The 7,500-nt window shown below is 38.6% G+C and overlaps 2 protein-coding genes across 2 annotated transcripts in view; both read right to left on the reverse strand.

Moving 5' to 3' along the window:
- The window catches only part of LOC135215923 (latent-transforming growth factor beta-binding protein 4-like), a 593,663-nt gene that overhangs the window by 322,805 nt on the left and 263,358 nt on the right, over positions 1-7,500 (reverse strand). The window lies entirely within an intron of this gene.
- Positions 1-7,500, reverse strand: part of LOC135215325 (uncharacterized) — a 146,682-nt gene that overhangs the window by 103,103 nt on the left and 36,079 nt on the right. The window lies entirely within an intron of this gene.

Raw genomic sequence — 7,500 nt, forward strand, 5'->3', positions numbered from 1 at the left:
AAATCAGTATTTGAAAGCTGATTCTTGCACTTGAAACGTCAGTTGCAACCACACATATGAATAAAAGAATCATCAACAAGAGGAGGCCCGGCAAGGATAATAACGAAGGGTATGTGCAAGAAGAAACAACGCAATAATACATAATCAAAGCTTTTGGAAATCACTTTATGTAATAAGATATAGTTTTTAAAAACAAGTGGACAGATATTGAACGAATTACATGTTTTTTTTTTTTTTGTCATAAAATGCCCATTTCGATGCTAAATAAGCACATACTCTAAAAACAGAAAGTTTTTGCTCATCTGATGATCTTGATTCGTTCAAAACACCCAAAAAGATTTTAATAGAAAGCGAAATTGCATTATTTACTCAGCCAGTAGTAATTTCATGGATACTGAAGACGTTACAAGAGTTGAAAGAGATGAAGATTTGATCCCCAATTTCTTTGAAAGCTTTTCTGAATCAGACACTTGCTTCCAGAGTCAATGTTTTGAAAGAAGATAATCAACGAAGATCTTGATTTATATAGGTAAACCAAAGATAACCTTTACAGTGCGCATGAGTCTTCGTTTATTCAAATTGATTTCATCCCAGCTTAATACTTGGGTTAATCATAGAAATCGAAACTTGAATTTAGGTCTATCAGAACTTAATGACATGATTTCTTGGATTTGGTATTTGATTCCTCAATATACAGTTGAGTGTTATGGTATTTTTGCTGCTCTCTCTCTCTCTCTCTCTCTCTCTCTCTCTCTCTCTCTCTCTCTCTCTCTCTCTCTCTTGTTCAGAGATCCTTAATTGTGTCCTCCTATCTCTGTGGTAGGAACTTGCATGTCTTACCCATAGACTCTTTGCCTCTCTTCTTTCTATTTCTGTTGATCTCATAGTTTTCATTAAGATGGTAGCTTCCATGTCAGTGGAGTTTATTGAAGGATAGGGTTTGACGCTTTAAGAGGGCCTCTGAAGTTATTCCTGATTGTTCCCGAGGAAAGTGAAGAGAGAAAGTTCCAGTTGTCTTCATCGGGATTCTGAAGAGGTTAACTGGCTGAGACGAGGAAATGAGTAACAAGTGGAAAAATTATAGCAGTTTAGTGTAAGAAAAATGGTTTTCTTACACTAAACGGTAGTAGTAGTAGTCGCCATTGCTGAATAAGGAGTAGTAATCGTTTCTGTTGTTGATCGATGGGTAGTAGTTGTCTCCATTGCTGAACAAGGTGCAATGATCATCTCTGTTGTTACAGGATTGGTAGTAGTTGTCTCTGTTGCTGAATGAGGGAAAGTAATCATCTCTGTTTCTGAAGGAGTGATAGCAGTCATCTATCTCTATGCTGAATGAGGGGAAGTAATTGTCTTTTGTTGAAGAGTGGTACTACTAAGGGTTTCAGAGACGGTGCAAGCACCTTTTTTGGCAATAACTCTGTAACGAACACTCGTATCAGTACGATATTTTGCTATAGTGTATTACACCCAGTGCCGTAATTTATAAGAGTATCATGAATCACTAATTGTAAAGAATAAAGACGCTTGTCTCTGTATAAAGAGGCAAAAACTCGATTAGCCAGAAATGGATACGAACACAACAGTAAAGAGCTCCGCCTACCCTCTCCCCCCACCTCCATCGCAACCCCCCTCCATCTTCCTTCCCTCACCTTCCCTTTTCTCTCACTCTGAAAGTTGCTTCAGTTTAAACTTATTTTGAATTATTTTCTGTCTATCTATCTATCTATCTATCTATCTATCTATCTATCTATCTATCTATCTATCTATAATACACATTGTTGTATATATCTAACGATCCAGTCGGTTGTTAGCTGCCAGTTGACTGATTTATTTATGCATTGATCTCTCTCTCTCTCTCTCTCTCTCTCTCTCTCTCTCTCTCTCTCTCTCTCCCCTCGAGTAGGTTCCTTCACGTGGTGAGGGGGTAAGGGATTCTGCCATCAAGTTTGCGAAGGCCGGATCCTGACGGAACGCCTACAAAACTTTTGGCATTAACTTGCGTGGACATTTCCACTTTCGAAAAATTTTACTGCTTGGGTGAGTCTGGGAGGAGTTCGTGGTTTGGAAGTTGGTTTGGATTCGAGGCTAATTGTGGGAGTTGTGGTGGTGAGTCGCCACCCAATACGGTTTGGACCCAAGAGATGGTGATGGGATTTTCCCATTGCTATCTTAACGGCGGAACCATCTCCAGGGATCAGCCCATCGGAATCCAGGGGGGGCTGGTTTTTGGGATGGGACTCCTGGCTTTTGTACGGAAACCCACCAATATGTTTGGAGTGGGGAGTCTGTCCCCATTAGTGGGGGTAGAACCCCCAGCAGGCAGATTGGCTTATACCTGGGCCACTGCAAGCATATTGGTGCTATCCTGAAAGGGTAGGGTATGGGGCAGACCGTGGGGAAGCAATTTCTACGTGTGCCATTGGTGGAGAATGTTGGACCCTGTCTAGTCCGCGATACCTTGTTGGTCTTCCCAAGCAGTAGTTGTGTGTGTGTATGTGTGTATGAATTTTTTTCCCTTCAAATTCCTATGACCTAGTATCGTTTAGTACACTGGCCCCTGGACCCCCCATGCTCCTTGGCACCGTTGACAACCTTGTTAGGCTTGGATAAGGACCTCCTTTGCCATCCCAACCTCCTCCAATGAAAAAACATCAAAGATTCTTTGATTGTTACTACAAGCCCTTATGTAGTTCAGAACAGAGGAAAGAATAGCAGATTTAATAATAGAAATAAGAATGCTAATCCTGATATTGGAATTTTACTTGGATCTCAAGAACCTGAGACTTATAATAAATACCTTTCTCTTGACCTCGAGAAAAGCATAAAAGAACTGAATATATTTGATGTCATAGAGATATTGTAAAATGCATTGGCAGAGACCAAAGATAGCCTCTCAGGTGAAGGAAGCTTGCTTGTAGAAGTTTCATCACCAGATGAAAGTAGAAAATTACTGTCTATTAGTGCTGTAGAAGGAAGCACAGCAAAATGCACTCCTCACAAAACAATGAATCAGTCTATAGTACTGAACTCCTACATTATTCTGAGGACACTCTCCGAAAAGAATTTGCTGATCAAAAGGTGGTTGATGTGAGACGAATCAAGAAAAAAGTATTGGCAATATTACATCCAACACCTACTTTGATACTCACCTTTGATTGTTTGAGACTCCCTAAATTTCTGAAAGCTGCATGGCTTCACCTGCCAGTTAGACAGTATATTCCCGCTCCTAGAAGATGTTTCCATTGCCAAATGTTTGGCCATTTGATAACAACATGCAGGAAAAAAGAAAGGAATGAACCAGCCATATGCTTTAATTGTGGCAGAAAAGAGCATGGGAATTGTGAACTTACTCCATGCTGCCCTAATTGTGGGGGAGACCATAATGCAGCACATAATCATGTATCAAGTATCTCATTGAAAAGAAACACTTTGTATCAAGACTCAAGACGCATTACCTTTAAAGAAGCAAGACAAAAGACTCTGCAGAAATTCAACACCCAGAAGTCATTTGTAGATGCAGTAAAAGGAAATGAGGAAAGACAAAAGAAATTGAATCTCAAAAAGTGTAATGAAGATAATGAAGAAAAAATGGATGCTGGGAAAATTGTCAACAAGAGGACTTTAATGAAGAGTCTGTAACAATGCCTGAATCAAAAGTCAAGCACCTTGAGAAAGGAGATACCTCCGCAGAGAAAGTTGAGTCAAAACAAAAAATGAGTAAACCTTCACCATCCTGTGGTTCAGCTGACTCTCATAGAACATCTGAATTAATGGAAAATAATGAGTCATATCCCACTATCTTATCAAACAACACAGCAGCAACAAATGTAGAACCTAAGGCAAACAAAATGTTAAACTCAGTTCAGCTTGGTTTAGACAATAAAATTAGACTAGCTGAAAATGATAAACCAGATACTGCAAGGGTCGAAGATAATACTAAAGATACTGCTATTTCAAATACCATCATAAGTGATCACTTGGCACATTCAAATGACCCTCTAAGTACTCCTTCGACATCTGGAACTGTACCAAAAGTCCGTCACAAAACTCAGATGTCATCTTCGAAGAAAAAACATAACAAAACGTCTTGGACAGGGGATCATCCTCTAGAAAATAGGTACTTTCTCTGCTATATTGCAATGGAACTGCCAGGGACTTCGCGCCAAATATGAAGAGCTATTATGTTTGATTAATACTTATAACCCAGTATGCTTAGCACTACAAGAGACTATGCTAAGCAACAACAAAATGCTTACTCCTAAAGAGTTTTTTGCATTCCACTCCCAATTCCCTATACAGGGAAATTCGGGTGGAAGTGCTCTTCTTGTAAGACGAGATATTGCTCACTCAAAAATACAGTTGCAAACTCAATTACAAGCTGTAGCTGTCAAAATTCACTTAAAAAACGTACACAATACTTGAACGACAGTTAACACACTTGTATGAACAGCTACCCCGACCATTTCTGATATTGGGAGACTTTAATGGTCGACATGAATTTGGGGTGACATTTTAACAAATCAAAGAGGAAACCTTATCTTATCATCAATAGAAAATTCGGATATGACCCTTTTGAATACTGAAAAAATAAAACCTCCCATTTTTCACAATTCCAAGACTCGGTGCCATTTTTCATGCATTGACTTATCCTACTCACCAGTTTCTGATACATTCATTGAAAACTTTTCAACTGGGAAGGCTGTTGGAATGATCTAATACGGCTAGGTGAATCATTTTTCCAAATTGTCATCAGAAACTGAGAAAATACTGAGCCAGTAATACAGTAATGCCTAGGTGGTGTTTACCAATAAGGCAAACTTGGCCCCCTTTTGCGAGGAAACTCAATTAATACTGAACTAGATGCAAAAAGATATGCCAAACAATAGGAGGAAGCAGTGTTTCTATTTTAATCAATGATTTTTATGTTTGCAGCAGAAAAAGGCAACTCCCAAAAACCAGTTGGAAATTTTGTATCGGAAAGCCCTGGTTCCATGGTGGAAATACGCGTTTCAACTGCCAAAATAACGACATGAAAGCCATGAAGAGCAGCTTTTTAACTAGGTAGCAGAAAGACATCGCTGCTTGAATGCTACCTGAATCTCCTTTAAAAAAAACAAAAGGCTCGAGCCAAATTCAGAAAAGTGGCAAATAAAACATGCCGAGACGAGAATCAATGGGTACTTTTTTATTATCAACAACTTCTACCTGGAAAAAACCACCTAATTTGAACCAAAGATATCTGGACACGTTTACTAAGAAAATATGCAGTGGAACAGTACAAAATCCTAGTCCCCTTCCAGTTTTTTGTTAAAAGTCAAAACGGGTGACTTTAATAAACAGAACTCAAAGGGCTGTAAGCAAATTGTTTTTGCAGAACATTTTGCAATGAATATCAAGCTAGGGATGAAAAATTCCTCCATTCCTAACATGGGAGAGAGTGTTAGCAGAGTCTGGGAAACACTTGGATTTTTGCTACCTCTTTTAAATCTGAATCATATAATATGCCCTTTTTAACCATGGGAGGAATTTCTCATTTATGCTCTTCTAGTAACAAGTAAAAAACCCACTGGCAATCCTGGACCTGATGAAATTTTTATACTGAAATGAATCAAAGAATACTTCAAAAGGAAAACTAAATTTTTTGTTTATTTTAAGTTATTCATTAATAGGAATTTTCTAAAAAGAGTTGGTTACCCTAGTGTTTGGGAAATAGAACGACAAGTTTTTAACCCTTTAGTCAAGCCAGGGAAAGATTATTCCATCTGTCCCTCCTACAAGCTATAGACCATTAGCTTTTAAACTTCCCTGTTTTTGTAAAACTTATGGGAAAAAAATCGGTAAATTTTAGGTTGGTTATGGTTTTTAGTAATCAAAGAAGATTATATCCAATCATCTCAGGTGGTGGCCTTTCGCCGTATGCATTCTTGCACAGATGTGTTTGATACGTTTGGAGAAATGCAATTTTGTCAAGGCATTTGCTTTCCAAGCAGCATTATGTGGCGGTTTTTCATTGAGCCTAGAACAGGCTTATGCATACCACCTGAGGCAATTGGAATTATGAAAGTTTTCTTGCATGGAAATTAGGTCGTGGCGTGGAGAACAACTAACCAGACTTTTTTATTAAAGTCTTTTTAAAAAAAATCGTTATTTTAAAAGTCAGAGTAGGTAGATACTCTGTCTAATTTGAAAAAGAAACAAGAGGAAGGAGTACCACAGGGAAAGTGTGCTTAAGTGTCACTCTTTTTGCCTTAGCCATAAATGGGATACGCCTCAAAAATTCCCAAAAGATGTAATGTCAACCAATGTTCGTTGATGGATTTATCTATTTCGGTGTGCCTGCATCTAAAATGTCTGTTGCAGAGCGAAAACTCCAGTTGGGTAATCGATTAAAGATTAAACAGTTGGGCCAGCTGAGGCATGGTTTTAAATTTTTGTTCCTCTGCCCAAAAACAGTTGTTTCATCGCATTTTTGGCAGTATCAGAGGGGTTCACTCCAGACCCAGAATCTGTTTTTAAAATGGACAGAGACTCGCATGGTGTACAGGAAACAAGTTTTTAGGGCCTCAAATCTTTGGACAGTAGGGTTAACTGGGGAAGCCTCATCTCAGGAGCCTCAAAGTCAAATGCATGAAGGCCTTAGATGTTTTAAAAAGTCTTAGGTCATACAAAATTGGGGGGCTGATAGAAACACTTGTTACATGTTTTATAAAGCAATAGTTGCTTTCAAAATTGGCATATGGGTCAGAAATCTACTCGTCAGCTACGACAAGAAGATTAGATACTTTGAATGCAGTTCACCATGGGGGAATTAGAATTGCCAACAGGAGCCTTTAGATCCTCCCCAATATCTAGTTTATTAGTGGATGCAGGTGAAACTGCCTTTAGATTTGATAAGAAAATTTGCCCTGTTGAAATATTGGTACTGCATACAGAGAACTCCTGAGTCCTTAGCCTACAATACTGTTTTTTTAAAGGCAATTTTTGTATTTATGAAAATCGGCTTCATATCCAAAGCCTTTGGGATTATCAGGGTAAATGTGCATTAGAGGAGCTCAATGTAATAAAAGGAAAGTAATTCCAGCAAAACAAAATTTTCAAGATTCCCTCCATGGAAGTTGCCCTCTGTGAAATATTGTAAATGGTTTTCTGGTTGCAAGGCAGACTGTTCAGGTGATATTCTTAAGCAGAAATTCTTTTGCCATGCTGAAAACATGAATAACTCGAGGCAATTCTTACCGATGGCTCCAAATCCAGTGCAGGCGTTGGGTTTGGAGTGGTATACCCTGACAGTAGGGTTAGCGGTGCATTACCAAGTTGCTTCTTCATTTTTTACTGCTGAACTTTTTAGCATTTTAACAGCCCTAAAGAAAATTGTAACTTTAGAATGAGATAATTTTACCATTTTTAGTGATTCCAAGAGTGCCTTGGAAGCTTCGGCATCTTTTAATCCAGTACACCCTGTGGTACTGGAAATAACAGAGTGGTTGTTTTTTATTAAAA

This window comes from Macrobrachium nipponense, chromosome 5 (assembly GCF_015104395.2).
Source record: "Macrobrachium nipponense isolate FS-2020 chromosome 5, ASM1510439v2, whole genome shotgun sequence".
Taxonomy (NCBI): domain Eukaryota; kingdom Metazoa; phylum Arthropoda; class Malacostraca; order Decapoda; family Palaemonidae; genus Macrobrachium; species Macrobrachium nipponense.